The following is a 17,127-nucleotide window of genomic DNA, read 5'->3' on the forward strand; positions in this document are numbered from 1 at the left end:
AACTTAACAACACAAAAATAGACCTTTTTCTTAATTACTCTGCTTAAGTGTTTTTTACTTTTACAGAACAGTGGCATGGTGTAGAGAATTGAAAGTAAACCCAAACAGACTGAGCTAAAAATAAGCGCATAATAGGTAGATGGTTTTCAACGTGCAGACAAGTGCAACCCATGTCATCATTTTGAAAAAAAATATATGAATTGGCTCAAAAAGGTCAAGTTTTTCGTCTTCTACTGTGTTCTTGTAAAGGGTGTAGGAAACTTTATTTATTGGGCAAAAACTACATTGGTCACGTTAAATCTTTGTTTTAGATTCTTAAGGAAGGATTCGATTGAAAATGAGTAGTGTGTCAGCATGGAAATAAGACTCTTTTTTCTGGTTTGGTTAAAATGAAATGTAGAAAGAATAATAACTCATTGTTCTTACTAAAATTTGGTTTTCTCCCTAACATCTTTTTTGTATTTGTATTTACTCACGTATTTCTATATTTAATAAGTTGATATGCTTTCAAAATCATAAAATTTCATGGGTTTCACTTTTATTTAACTAGTCTATATCTTGATTTTTTTTCATATTTAAATAATTTTAATTAATAATAAAATATGTATTGAGAAATTGTGAGAGAGTACATGGTCAACGCCTCTCAATTAAATTAACTTTTTTAAGATTTAAATAAAATGAAGTGCAAATAAAAATTTGTAAGAAGTTCAAGTTTAATAAGATTTTTTATATATTAAAGTAAAAATTGTAAAAAAGTGTTTTGAAAATAATGTGACAAAATGAGATATATTTAAAGTAAAATAAAATCTTATGAAGATGTTTTATAACAATTTTATTTTAGAGATACTTGAATTAATAAATCATGGCTAGTTTGTGTCTTAAACAAATTTGTTGCATTGAACATATGTTGTTCCTTGTTGAAAAAGAAAATATATATAATGAAATTACAAACTTACAGTATGTATGAAGGGGTTTGGATAATATTTTTCTAGTGAATTGAACAAAATTGATAGCGATAGACCTGAAAGAATATTTTATAGGGGATGATTTGAGGTGATTGAAATCCTTGTTGTCTACCAACTATTTACATATAAAGTTTGTATAGAAGGAGAGCATTTTGTTTGTAGGTGTAATATATTCGATTGAAAATTGCTTAAAGAAATTAAATTACACGAGTAAGCATTGAAGTGATTATTATATTACGTTTATTTATATATATATATATATATATATATCGAAGTACATAAAGAACTTTAATAATTAAATCATCTATTACTACAACTAATTGTACTCAATTTTCCTTAACCAACAACAATTGTGTGAAGCCATGTACAAGATAAGCATACGGCTAACATTTTTCTTGTGCCCTAAGCATATTACTATAACTTTTCGTTATCATTATTAAGAAATTTTAAATTTCTCCTACCATTTACCCCATACCTTCTTATGACTTCTATAAATTATTGTTTGTTTTCGAAATTCTTACTTTTTATTTATATTCAGTTATATTTTTTGACATTAAAAAGTCTCAAATTTTTTATATTATCTTTATCATTGTTGATTGTCTCACTTTCTTTACTATTATTCAATTTTTTTTTACTTCCACTCTTTATCACACAGTCCTTTATCAGTCCTTTATCATTATGTTGGATTGAAGATTTTGATCATCTACAACCCTTTATTCTCATCTTTTGTGTAGAAGTCCCAAATGTATCACCAATGTCTTCTTCAACAATTTTGACTTCAATTTCCACATTACTCTCTTATACATTATCTTTCAATACATTATCTACATCACCATCAAATTGGCATCAACTAATCCTTTAAAATTTTCAAGACCTTTATCTATTGTCTAATCTCCTAACAAAGAAGAATCCTTTGTATCACTCACCGTAACCTCATTTCCAATAACATACTCAACCTCAAACTCATACTCAACCTTACTCTCACTTTCCACCTCATATTGAGCCTGACACTCACCTTCCACCCTATCCTCACATGACAATTAGCCTCCACATAATCCTCATCATGACATTCACCTTCATCATCAGTCTCAGTCTCATCCTCACCTTGACAATCACCTTTATCCTCAACTTCCACCTCATCATTAACAAACAATCACCCTGACCCTCAACCTCAACCTCCACCCCATCCTCACCATAACACTCACCCTCAATGTCAACCTCATTCCCGCTGCACACATTGGTATTGTGCCCACTATATACAGGTGCATCACCCTCACCAGGAAAATATTCCAACAAATTGTCTAGTATCTAAGGTTTATAAAATGTGTGTACCACAAACAAGTGAACTTCACCATTTCGTCTGGCAATGTTCACCTTATTAATTGCACCATTATCATCAAACAATAGTTGCCACATTTCTTCCAACATAGAACCCATTCTAATAGAATACCACAACTCATTCATTATAACATAACTCATATCCTTAAATATGCCTAATATCTCAAAATAAATTCATCTATTGGGTCATATGACCATGTACTTGTTTCCCCGCCATATGTCCTGTTATTTACAAACTTCTTGTCATAGTGGACTACCACTTGAGCAAAGTCCTTGTATATCTCAACCAATATTTATATGTAACATTGTCATATCCATATGCAAAAAAAAAAACACATATTACAAACCATACCACCAACACATTCAAAAATAAATTTTAAATGGGAGGACCACAACTTACATACATTTTCATATGGTGGGACAGTAAACCTTAATCCACTAACAAATTGAGTATAATAATAAAGGAAAACATGATTTTCCATAAATTTGAAATTGAAAGTATATAATATTAAAATTATAGTAAATATATCATGATAAGATTGTTTTACAACTGTTAATATATGAGCACTTTTATATATATATATATATATATATATATATATATATATATAAAAGATGAATATGCATAAAAAAACATCTATTATTATTCTTTTGTAGCTTATATCTTTTTGTATTTTAGTATTTGCATAAGTGGGGTGGGAAAGTTGTAATATCCTTTATTTAGTGGAGTAAACATTCTTGTAATGAGTTTTATTGTAAATGATCAACGAGGGTTACTCTTTAGTATTCAGCCTATTTTTCTTGTAGTCAAAAGTGGGAAAAAGAAATTAGAGTTCTTGGTTTCAAGGGGAGATAAAAAGGGGTAACTAAGACTGACTTATGTACTCATGTTATTAATGATGGTTTATGCACTCGTGATGTCAAAAGTGACTTGTATACTTCATTTGTAATCCATGTTTGATTATAGTTAAAACCTTTGGGATTTCTTAAAGGAAAATTTGATGTAGCATGAGACTTGTGGTTTATTATAAATCCTCTTTATAAGATTTATTCCTTAATGTTAAACCTTTGTTTTTCTTATAGCTAGAAGTAGAAAAAAATGTGGAGTTCTTGGTTTAGGGAAGATAAAAAAGGGTAACTAGAAGTGACTTGTGTATCCATGTTGGTAAGAGTGGTTTATGTACTTCTATTGTTAGGAGTGACTTATGTACTTGGTTTGTAATTAGTGTTTGGTTATATTAAAAGCTTTTAAGAGATCTTGAAGAAAAATTAATGTAGCTCAAAAGTTGTGGTAAATTAGTATAAATGCTATATGTCATTCTTGCTCTTTAAATAGTGTGTTGTTAAACGGTTTAGGGTTTAAGGCATTGTCCCACATTGAACAAGGTAGTGTCCTACATTGAATAAGTCAGTGTCCACCACCATTATTCACTACTATCATCATAAACCTTGACACAGACCATTGATCAGTGTGTCCCACAAAAGCAATGGTTAATGCATTATATTCCACCTATATTGAATAAGGCACTATCTATAACCATTATTCACTATCAACATCCTAAACCTATCAACACTCATTTCTAACCTTAAACCAATTTACTCATTGGTATGTAGATGGAGTGAAGGAAGATACTCAACTTTTAGAATGTACCTGACAATGATCTAGGTACACACAAAACAAGGATAAATAACATTTAAGGTGATCATGTATAATAAATAACAAACCAATATCTCAAATTTTTATTTACTTTTGTCTTCAATATTATGTTTGGTTATAATTTTTTATAACAAATCTCACTTTTGTTATAGTTTTATGGGTTCCATATGAAAGTTGGAGTAATCAACACCAATCCAAGCCTACAAGGATATAATTGTGGATACCACCACGTTAATTTGTTTTACAAATTCGAAATGACACTATTATGACAAGGTCAAGTTAAATTTCAATCAATTCCTAAAAATATCTCCCCCACTAGGAAATTTGGACAAATTCTATAAAATTGTCAAGAAGAGAAAACTTGATAAGAATTAGGTCATAAAACATGTCCATTGAATTAATGTCTAGAATAACAAATTGAATTAACATTGATCATTAATCTTATGCAAAGACCAACCCTTCTTTCACATATGGGAATACATGAAATGATACATAGTCAGTTTCATCTATTTCTTGTCTCTACCACAGCTACTTCAATATTCAAGGAACTAGCATTGTAGACAAATACCGCCATCCACTTTTCAATTTGGTTCTTCGTCTATTCAACTTATCTGGTTTCTCAACAACATGCATGCACAACTCTTGAGCATGATATCTTCACTACAATCGATTATAGATGACATACGACAATAGTTTATCAACTTGCGATGATCTAGTGTATTATTATTATTATTTTTTTTTTTACAATAAATGTTGAAACACCAACTTCAACTCATGCTAATATGGGGGATTTTCAAAATAAATCAATCACTTCTTCTACCCTTTATGCATGTTTTCATACGATGGGAGAACATTCTTGCTAGGTTTTTTATGCCAATATCCGTAAGTAACATTCATCCAAAGAACAAACACACTAAAGAAACTTGTCATGTAACAAACATTATAGTTAACAAATTTGATAAATATAATATAATGTTATAATACTTAAATGTAAAATTCATTTTATTTAAACTATATAATTTGGTTCCTAGAAAATCTACTTTCTAACGGTGGACATGAATATAAATGTGTAATTCATCGTTGCTCTTATGTTATTTTGTGTCTGTAAGTGAAATTAAATATAAGTGAGTTCGAATTTGTGTAGTGATAGTTAATGATTACGCAAATAGGATAAAACACTCCTTCCACATGGTGAAAATCATAGTTGTTAAATACAAACTTATCTATTTATCTCTCGTTTGTTTTGATTTTGAGACATGTTTTAGTACTTATGATATTATGAAAATTGCTCAAATACAATCAAAGATAAGAAAAATGAGATCAGTCCTCTAAGTTATTCTTATCTTATATAACATCACCATAATCTATTATCTATATAATATAATAAATAAATTATTAAAAGTTTACTATAATAATAATAAAAATAAAAATTAATATATTATATTTTTTTAAATCAATTAATATTATACTTTGATTAATAATTTAGTTAGAATGTTCTAAAGCATCTACATTATACAAAATAATTGTTTGTCCAAATCTTGTTAAGTAATACTCCACATATTTTTAATAAGTGACGTTTTTCAATTTTATTTAAAATTAACATATTTATTAAAGTTTAAATAAAATAAATTGAATCGATTTAGTTATTATATACTTATAATATAAAAAAATTTATATTATTATTTTAGTATTTTTCAACAATTTATTTCAAATAAATTGTTTAGTAATTGTTAATTATTTAATATTTTAAGTTTTTATTCTCTAATAAATATTTATTTGAAATTCTTTTATTGATATGCATCTGCCTGTATATGAAATTCTTTTCTATATGAAAGATAATTGCTAAGCTGGTGGTAAAAGATAATTTTAATATCTCTCAAAATTTTCTCTAGTTTCTAATTATTTATACATAGTTAGTGGTTATCTCTTGAAATTTCACATAAATTCTCTCTCAATGAAATTTGATCATATTATATAACATTTTTTATTTTACTTTATTATTTGTTTGATGTTAATTTCTTTGAACAATATTTCTTACGTTATTGGTTATACATAAATTATATATTGTGATAAAGGGGTTATTATCATGCTGACATTGAATGAAAATGAACTTAATTATTAATGACTGTGATTTAAGTTTTTGTAACCATCTCATTGGATTTTGTGATGTACATAGATGCTTTATTATTGTATGAAATAATTTTTAATAATATAAGTTTATAATTTTATTTATGAATGTGTATCTTATTTCATTGAAAGTTAGTTTCTTTATTGTTGGTGAATATTTCTATCTTGTGAAGATAAAACCATGCACGAATATATATATATATATATATATATATATATATATATATATATATATATATATATATATATATATCACTTATTTAAAATAATTCATAATTCGAATTATTTTTTTTATTACGTTATATTTTTCTTAAATTAGATAATGAATTTTTAATAAATATATTGTATAAAAATGTTTATATCCAAAACATGCTAATAAATTAGTGACTATTTCGTGAATATTTATATTTCATCAAATAACAACTATATTAAAAAGCTTGTTAAAATATATATATATATATATATATATATATATATATATATATATAGAGAGAGAGAGAGAGAGAGAGAGAGAGAGAGAGAATGAAATTAGAATAGTTAACATTTTTACAAACATTTATGGCAACAAGTATTTATTTCTCTAAGATAAATTCCTAAGTCCTTGTAGAATAGTTTTTAATTATTTAATGATATCTCATTTATTATTGGCTTAATTCTATTTAATAATTTTAATTCAGATCGATTATTAACTATCGTACTGGAAGAGAGAATATTTGTTGAAATCCTATAAACTTTTGAAATTTGAATAATGATGTTACGAGTGCACGGTTCAAAGTCAATGGAAGATAATTGGTTATGACTATTCTTTATTCACATTAACTATCTTAGTTTAAATAAACTAATTTACTTTGTTTCGTTTTAAAAAAAAAGGGAAAAGAATGCATTAGCAACTATTTGGTAACAACATTTTATAATATAATCTTAAAACAAAACAATTAAATTAAGAAGGATTTTTAGTATAAAACTAGTTTGAGACCCTAAGCACGGACTATCCACTTGTTTTTGTTTATGCTATTGGATTATTTTCAATTTATTAATATATTTAATAGGAGGTGTATTTACATAATAATTTTTTTAATTAAAATAAGTATTAAATTTTTAAATATATGTGCTTGTAAAACAATTTTAATTATACTTTTTTATATAAATATAAGATGTAAGGGTATTATAGTTTGTTATGTTTATTTTTAAAAATATCGATCTTCCTCTTTTATTTGTAATTGCGTGATTTAAATTTGAACATTTCAATGTTTAATGATATGAATATGGAAAATTACAAACTATTAGTTAAAATACGTTTTCAAGTATTTAGATATTTTGATAAATGTTGTAAAACTATAAGTTGTAATTTTAATATATGTCAAACTATTAGTTGTAATTTTAATAATAATTTTGAAATCTTATATAGATATCACATATTATCGAAAGTCTTTTCAAGTTACAGTTGACATTATCTGAAGGTGGAATATATATTTGAGTTTTTCAATTTAATTATAGATAGTGATATATTAGGAATTTAATTATTTGTTGTTAGTTATATTATTACCTTTGATTATAAAATTATAACTTCAAATTGCAACTCCCTCTTTTGCCTTTCATAATTATTATGATTTCGTAAGAAATCTTCGTTATTGTGCTACTTAGAATTAAAAATCCACTTCATACTAGTTATGGAGTGTACAATTTAAAAGGTGAGTGTTATTCTACCTCTACCATGATAAAGTTTAAGAGTTAAATTCTAGGTTGTATAATCAGAAATTTATGAATTGTAAGATCCCTAACCTAATTTTAAATCCAACATAGTTTCATAAATATGATCTGAATAAATAATTGAAAAAGTATTCTAGATTCCATCATCCCAAAATACATTACAAAATGTAAAGTTAAAAAATGTTAAGCAATATTGAAAATAAATAATTGTGGATTGTGCAATCCAAAATTTTTAATTTTGGCGTCCTTACAACATAATAATACAAAGGGTGTTTTTTATATTACTCGTGCTTCATGGAGGTGTGTAGAAACAAACTATTTGGGTGTAGAGGAAACAAAAGTCTGTAGAAGTTTATTAGCTCCACATGTTTAATTAATTGCATTGTGGTTGTTAGTTGTTAGGTGTCTTTCTCTCGAGAATACTAATGCATTCAAGTAGTTGTCCAATGATATTTGAAGAAGAAGACCATAAACTTATAGTTGAAGAAAGTTTCAATGAAAACTACCACAAGAATTGGAAAATAAATATATTTTTATTTCATTTTTTTTATCGTTTTATGTAAAGACTTAGAAATTTAGTATTTTAAAAGTGATAGTGATTTAAAATTTGTGAAATTCGACTATTTTAATATTAATTTTTTTTAATATAAATAGTTTTATTATGAACAAGTTTTATTATTTTAAAACACATCGTCTCTAGAAAGCACTTTTTTAGAATTCTTTGATTTCTCTCTAGAAGTTCTCATCATATGTTCATATGATTGAAGAAGCAAGACCGTAGGAGTGATCCTTACGGCGAGTTCTACAACTTAGATCAATCAGTTTTCCTGTTTAAGTAAGTTGAGTTTCAACCCCTTTTCTCTAGTCTTTTCTTATATTGGTTGTATGTGGGTCTGCTTAGCTTGCATGTGTCTTTTGAGTCATTAGTTTGAGTCTTTGTTAATCAGTGGTTCTAACGATGTACCTTGATTGTGTTTGTAGGAGTAGATAGAGCTTCCTGTTTTTGTGGAGCTGTCTTAGGCTTTTTATAGTGGTTTGGTCTTCTGTCAAGTAAAAGAAGCTAATTAATACTTTTAATTTAATTTATATTTATAGTCTGGGCTAAATATGTGAAATGTTATGAATATTGGTGATTTGATGTGATGAATTTTGGTTGAATGTTATTGGTCTTGGATGATTTATGATAATTAAGAATGATTGTTTAATTGAACGGAATTATGTTAAAGGGCTCTTGTGATATGGTATAAGTACTTGGATTGTTGAGTTTATAATTTTTGGTTTAGTATAAGGCAATTAAGAGGGAGTTGCTTGTGAAATTAAAGGTGTTTCCTGATCTAAACTTATGAGATTAAGGAAAGGATTTAGTGGTTTAGATGTTGGGTATATACATGACTAAAGGGTTATGATTTTGGGTGAAAATGGAGGGTTTTGATAAGTGAAATTCTAAAGAAGTTGGCTCTTGAGTCAGTTAGGAGTTAGAAATTTTAGTTTGGGTCATTTAAGACTTAGCTAGCTTCTGATCAGGTTGAAATAAAATGCATAAGCACACTAAATTGGTTGTTGGGTTGCGATGAGTGTGAGATTGATCTAATGGATCGAGTCATTTAGGAGTTAGAAATTTTAGTTTGGGTTATTTAAGACTTAGCTAGCTTCTGATCAGGTTGAAATAAAATGCATAAGTACACTAAATTGGTTGTTGGGTTGCGATGAGTGTGAGATTGATCTAATGGATCGAGTCATTGACCATTTGAGCAATTTGATATCCAAACCAATGTTTAAACATGTTTCCCAAATAATTTCAAGTATTAGGATACCAATTTGGTCATTTGAAAATGGTTCAATACACATAGATCAAGAAATAAAGTTGTTAGCTTTCTAGTATGGCGTTGAGGGGCACGAAGTGGCGCTGAGGAGCATGAAGTGGCGCTGAGCGTCACAAAATCAGAGAGCCACTGAACTCCAGGATGTTGAGTAGCTAGTTTGGGCGTTGAGCGCTGCGAAGACAATGGGATCTCTGTATTCTTAGCGTTAAGGGAAAACTCTAGGCCGCTAAGCGCTTTGCTCTTTATTTGGTGGGCGTTGAGCGGTAAGAAGTGGCATTGAGCGCCACTTCTCTATTGCAAGTTTGAGCTTTTATTTCTATTAATTCATTGGGTAAGTGAATTGCTTCTTAAGCGCTAATCCCGTATTAGGCTTGTATTTTGGGTTTTCCTTTCAGTTTTATGTACTTTCAAAAGTTGATTTGGTTTAGAATGTTTTATACCAATTAATCATATTGATGTGGATATTGTATATGTTAATGGTTGGTAATATATGGTGGTGTGTATGATGCTACTTCAAGTATGATATGGGAGTGATAATGAATTTTGGTCGTTGGTATGATATTGATGCTTGGCATAATTTCATGGACCTTGTAGTGAGACTCCATGGTGGTGTTCAATAGTTATGTGTTTGGCATAATTCTATGGATCTCATGAGTAGATTTTATAGTGACGTTCAATAGTGTGATGTATTGATGTAGGGACTCGATCTTGGAAGTTATTCTAACACTTCAATAATCATTCAATCTCAAGTAAAGAAGGGAGGTTATGTGGTGAGGAATATGTTAGGAAAATAATGCCTTATATCTCTAGACAAGAGGGGGTGAATTGGATTTTGCCTTAAAACAAATTTCTTTTAAAAGGCTTTGCAAAATCTTTGAGTTTTCTTGAAATCAATAAAAACAAGTATAATGAATCAACAATTAAAGGGAAATGAGAGAAAGATCAACACAATGATATATATTGGTTCAATCAAGTCTACATCTAGTATTCCTTCAACAACCTTAGTTGAAGGGATTCCGCTATAATAATTGAGTTACAAGAATGCAAAGTTGTCCCTTCTCAATGTACTTCACTTATAGTAACAAGATGTGAACACCTTCATAATCTTACAAAAACAGAGAGCAATCCCAACTCTCTAAACACCTTGAGAGCAATCTCAACTCTCAATGAAGAACACCACGGTTCTCTCCCCTGGCAAACCTGCACAAGAACACAATCCTTCTTATTGCAAATGATGAAATTGATCTTCACAATAGTACACTAGCAGTGCATAATTGATCAAAACTCTTTCAGCTCAGTTTTCTTGCAAGAATCTTGATGATTAACCCAAATGTGATCTTTGACTCTCCAAGACTTGTTCTTAGACGCTCCTGTAATCAAAACTCAATCAAAAAGTTAGTTATGAAATTGATAGTTCATAAGATTGTATAGAAACAACGCACAAGATAGTTATTTATAGGATTTTTGAATCCTGACGCACTTTAATCGATTACCCAATTAATGTAATCTGTTAAGTTTTTCCTTATGCTTTAACAATTTTTATATGTTTAAGATTTAACAGATTATACGACACATGCAATCAATTATGTAATTCATACAAGTTAACAACCAATTCATATGACCGTTATAAACATTTAAGGCTTTAAATGAAATTGATTTTCACAACATAAACATTTTTAATCGATTAGGAAACTTATGTAATCAATTATTTTCAACACTTTAGCAAATTTTCAAATTTCATTCCAAACAGATCAATGCATTTTGTCAAACACATATTGGCATAGCAACGTGTTTTGATTGATTATACAACTTGTGTAATCGATTACTACACAACTATTTACCCCTGTTAAGCATATATTGATATATGGAGAAATATAACAGATTATATACTTTGCTTAATTGATTATTTCACCCAGAAATGTAATGTGCAAACTGTTTAAACACGTGATTCATTTACAAATAATGAATACATATATCAAGCATTTCAAGCATAAAACACAATAAAGATAAATCAATTGATATGATATTTGTTGTGCAAGAAACCATAAAAGCATTCTTGTTTATCATAAAAAACATTAGATATATAGGTGAGTATAGCTCCCCCTATCAATAGAGTAGTAGGAGATCCTAGTCTATGGTTTGATTCTTTGGTCATTGGTGGTAGACGGACTAGCCTTTAGGGGTAGCTTGGGGTAGGTCAGTTGTCCCACCACTATAAGTGCAAAACTTGCCATAGTCTGACTTCAATACACATATCCAGATGGTCAAGTCTAGAGTTAATGTATGTATGCTCATGATTTGATTTATTTGCTTGTCTTCAATTTTCGTATTCTTAATTAAAAATGTGTTTATTTCTTTGGTAAAAGTTAACTTACCCTTCTATTTTGTTTGTATGTTTATGTGTGGTTCTCTTTTGCAATGATCATCAGATTGATGTGAGCTGGGGAGGATGTCTCTAGTGAGCAGGTGCAAGGAAGAGATAGAGATAAGGTATAAAGATAGAAGTTTTCTGTCAGTTTTATTTGTTTTTTAAAAAAAGAGTCTATTACACTTTTACTTTAGTGTAATATCTCATAGTAATATAGGATCTGGTGTATATATATATATATATATATATATATATATATATATATATATATATATATATATATATATATATATATATTTGTAATAGCATCTTATACGTTTTTTTTAAGTTAATTGTTTTGTATTATTGAAGGTATGATGAATCAGTTGAATGCTATAAAAATTGAGATGTTACACTTTAAAATCTCTTTTATTATTTTTATGTTTCCAATATTTATTCTATAATATTTTAAGTGAAATTTCTATGGAATTTATTGGAAAACAATTTGGATTAACTTGGTCCTATTTTTTTATATTATTTTGGTTCACTTTTGATGTACCAGTAGACAATCTAGTTCTGAACACTAGACAATTAGTATATTGTTGCACAACAATGATCAAATTTGGTATTGTCAAAGAAATTCAATTGAATTTCACTTTACAATTTTATTGTCATATGTATAGTTTTGATTTAATTTATAAAAATCTTATTTTTTGTTTGTTAAGTTTTATTAAATTATCAATTTATGTATATTGTCTAATATGTTATTAATTTGTTTTGATTTTTTACAAAAATAAGGATTTGAAGTATAGTATCATATTTATATGGAAGTTATTTTTCATTATAAAAGTAATCCATTAACATTGCAATTTTTAAGATTATGATTCAAATTTCTAACTACAATATATTCATTTAAATGGTATGATCAATAGCCTTATGAGCCGTTCCCACAGTCATGTTTTAAACAATCATTGCTATCACAATTTTGTGAACAACCTTTACAATACTATGACAAATCACTATATGTAAGTTATCTTTAATAAATTTAATGAAGTTCATAACTAAGTCATGTTTTCAACCATCATTGCTACCACAATTTTGTGAACTACCTTTACAATATTATGACAAATTACTTTGTGTAAGTTATCTTTAATATATTTAATGAAGTTCATAACTAGAGAAGTTGGAAGAAAGTAATAAATGATAAATGAAAGTTTTCATATGCTAATTGAAGATATACTCGGATGTTCAAATCAAGTCAAGTAAGGTTCAAAAAAAATGTTAAAAAAATGAGTTCTTCGTTTCTCACACCAAGAAGGGGAGGTGAATTGGTTTTGTGTAAAAATGATTGTTTTCAAAAACTATTTCGCAAAATAGGATGTTTTTAGACTTTTCTTGAATCACAAGTAAAATGGTATGTAATGCAACAATTCACTTAATCGAATACAAAAACAGATTAATCGACTGTAATAAAAAGTGTAGGGATCAGAAAAATTAAACGCTGATTTTTATACTGGTTCGGCCAACTTGCCTACATCTAGTGTCCTTTCAACCACAGGAAGCAAATGCACTATAAAGATCTAGGTTTTTACACCAAGATTTTTACAGCGATCTCATGTCAAAATGCAAAACACCTCTCTAATCCACTAATCTAATATAGGCAATACAACAAACAAGACACGCAACAAGAACACCCTCTTCTATTGTCAAACCCTTTGAGACACTCTCAAAGTCAAGAACACATTTCTTCTTCCTGTAATCACCACAGGGAATACCAGACAATCTTCAAGATTGCAGAGTTCCTGGTCAAGCAAAATACACCTCGTTGTGTAGAGAGATCATACGTTCAAAGACAGTAAACCTTGTTGCGTAAGAAACCTTCAAGACTCTAAATCACCACGGTAGATCTTTGGTTCTTGGAGCTTTTCTTTCCTCTATAAGATATCACAACATTTTCTGAAAGATATGAAAGTGTCAAGATTAAAACTTCTTCTTACAGAAATCAAATCATGCGTCAATATATAGTATTTCACGAAACAGACGCGTTATAATCGATTAAGCTATTAATGTAGTCAAATACAATTGACAGTTGTAACAGAACAATTGCAGTAAAATGCATTAATTGAATGCGCATTTAATGTAATTGATTCATAATAAATGCTTGGTCAACATATTTAAAAATATGACCGTTGTGACAGTTATGTCAAGCATTTAAACAGTTTTCAAATCAGCAACAAACTTAGTCGAATACAAGTTTCATGCAATCGATTAAGTTGAAACAGTTAGCACATTTTTGAAAACTTTTCTTCACAAAATTCATCACAGCACATTTGAAAAGTATTTGTGCAAACATACGAGTTTTAATCGATTTCACCAATAATGTAATCGACTTAAAACTGTTGTTTTTCCACACTTTAAAGTTCAACCATAATGCTTGTGGTTTTTCTTTTCCAAAAACATATGTTATGCATCCATAGATAAAATCACATATTAAACACATTGGTATGCTATAATCAACACAATAATGTTCACATATATGCTTTTACAGATATAACAAAGTCAGCATAAGCATATAACATGTATAACACAATACACACATGTGTTATTATTAATTATGTGTTGTCATCATAAAAAACACAGTTATCAATGATATTGTGGGTTCAGCTAAACCAGTGCTCTTCCTATCAACAATCTCAACAAAAATAGTAAATGTTGTCTCAACTAACTCTTTAATTATCCAAAATGCTTTATTTATAATGTTTCTTATGAGATTTAACTTCGTTCTTATGTGTGTTATGAGCTTAGTTTGTTGTTAGCCCATGTTATCATCTTCTAATACTGAATTATTATCCCGATATAGTTTAATTAACTTTTTTGATTACTTGGTTGATTATTTTTTATTGTTGTGGGGAATGATTCACAATAATGTTAAGGGTTGTAGGCCAATGTGAGATTATCTTGGTTGAGGACTGTCTCGTTAATTCATGCTCTTCTCTTTATTCGAATGGATCAAGTTGTCACCTATAACTAGTTAGTACCACTTGATTTAATTGATATATATATATATATATATATATATATATATATATATATATATAACATCATTACGTTAATAGGTGATTTGATTGAGTTGATGCTTCCTGTTGTGTCCTTTGAGCTAAGGGATTGAGACACATGCGGATCCCATGTTTATTCAAGTGTAGTAATTGGTTTATTTCATAATCATTCACATGTTAATATTGACTAAGAGAACGAGGTTACTCCTTATTCTTAATCCTATAGTTTAAGAATGTTAAGAAAGAATAAAATAAAAGAACAAGACAAATATATGAATATAAATAGATTAGTCAAGCCAAACCATTCTTATAACAGAGAATAATTGTTGAGATTGTTGATAGGAGGAGCACTGGTTTAGCTGAACCTATAATTTCAGAGCTTCTGGTTTTTGATGATGACAACACATAATTAATAACACATGTGTTTATGTGTTACATGTTCATTACTTTCATGATTATGATTATATGAGAACATGTTTGTGTTGTGTTGATCATTGCAATTCACTATGTTATATATGTGAGATTTAATCTGTGATTGCATGAAAATTGTTTTGGAAAAGAAAAACCACATGCACTTTAGTTGAACTTAAATTGTGTAGCAAAACAACAGTTTTAAGTCGACTTCATTATGAAGTAAGTCGATTAAAACTCGTGGCTTTACACAAACTTTTTCAAAGTGTGCTGTGAGAATTTTTTGAAGAGAAAGTTTTTCAAAACTATGTTTTTAACTGTTACAAAGTTGACTATGTGCGCAAGCCATTCAACTAAGTTTGTTATGTTTTGAAATTCTGTTAATGCTTGTCTTAAAGTGTCTAACGACTATATTTTTAAATATGTTTGACCAAACATTAATTGTGAAACAACTGCATTAATTACGTAATCAATTAATTTCTATGACTGCTACTAACTGTTATAATTGTCATGATTGTATTCAACTTCATTAGTGGCAAAGTCGACTGAAGACGTCAAAATTGTGAAAAACTATATATTGACGCAAATTTGAATTCTGTAAGAAGTTTTGAGAATCTAACGAATTGTGTGATAATTTTCAGATTAATGTTGTCTTACAGATTTGGGAAAAGCTCCAAGAACTCTTAAAGAAAACCGTGGTGTTCATCTTTGGAGATAGCTTGAAGAGCAAGGATTGTATGCTTTTACCGTCTAATCAAATATGCACTGAAGGTGTCTGTTTTGGTGATGAGGAATTCAATCTTGTGAAGATTGGTGTTGTTGCCTTGTTGTGACTACAGGAAGAGGACGTGCTGCGTTCTGGACTTTGAGGGTTTTCTCAAAGGGTTGAAGACTGCAGGAGAGGGGACATCTTGTTGCTGGTCTTTGTGTGTTGTATGCCTATATTTTGATTAGAGGGTTAGAGAGGTGTTTTATATTTTTGACGTGGAGGTCTCTATAAAAACCTTGTTGTAAAAACCTTGATCATTATAGTGCATTTGCTTCCTAGTGAGGAAGGACACTGGATGTAGGCTTGGCCGAACCAGTATAAAAAGCAGTGTTTGATTTTTCTATCCCTACACTTTTACTTAATCGACTCTGTACTGCGTTTAATCAACTTTATTTCCGTTGCACTTAAAAATATTTTTCTTTGTGTTTCAAGAAAGTTTTTAAAGTCATCTACTTTGCAAAAAAGATTTAAAGAAAACATTGTTTTTGTATTTCACCAATTCACCCCCCTCTTGGTGTTGAAAATTAAGCCATTCTATTTTAACAATTGACACCAGAGCTGGTTTTCATAAAATATTTGAAAAGCTAGTCGATTACGTTTTCTGTTAAATCGACTGATCCTGGAAAATGGCTTCTATTTTTCAAACAGGAAGGGTTAATGAATCTGCTTTTGAATTGGTGCATGTTACATGCAATGCAAAATCAAAATCAATCACTAATGATTTTTATGAATCATTTGAAACAAGTTCTTTGCGAAATAGAAAAAGTTGTGTTGATGGTTTGGAATTCGAATCGGAAGGAATAGATCTTCAAGATGAAAAATTTATGAAATTCATCAAGAAGGATCACAAGAATCAGAATAATGATAGAGAGAAGATGTCTGAAAATAATCTCATCATGATGGAAAAATTAGAAACGGCAAAAG

The sequence above is a fragment of the Vigna angularis genome, chromosome 11, assembly GCF_016808095.1.
Source record: "Vigna angularis cultivar LongXiaoDou No.4 chromosome 11, ASM1680809v1, whole genome shotgun sequence".
NCBI lineage: Eukaryota > Viridiplantae > Streptophyta > Magnoliopsida > Fabales > Fabaceae > Vigna > Vigna angularis.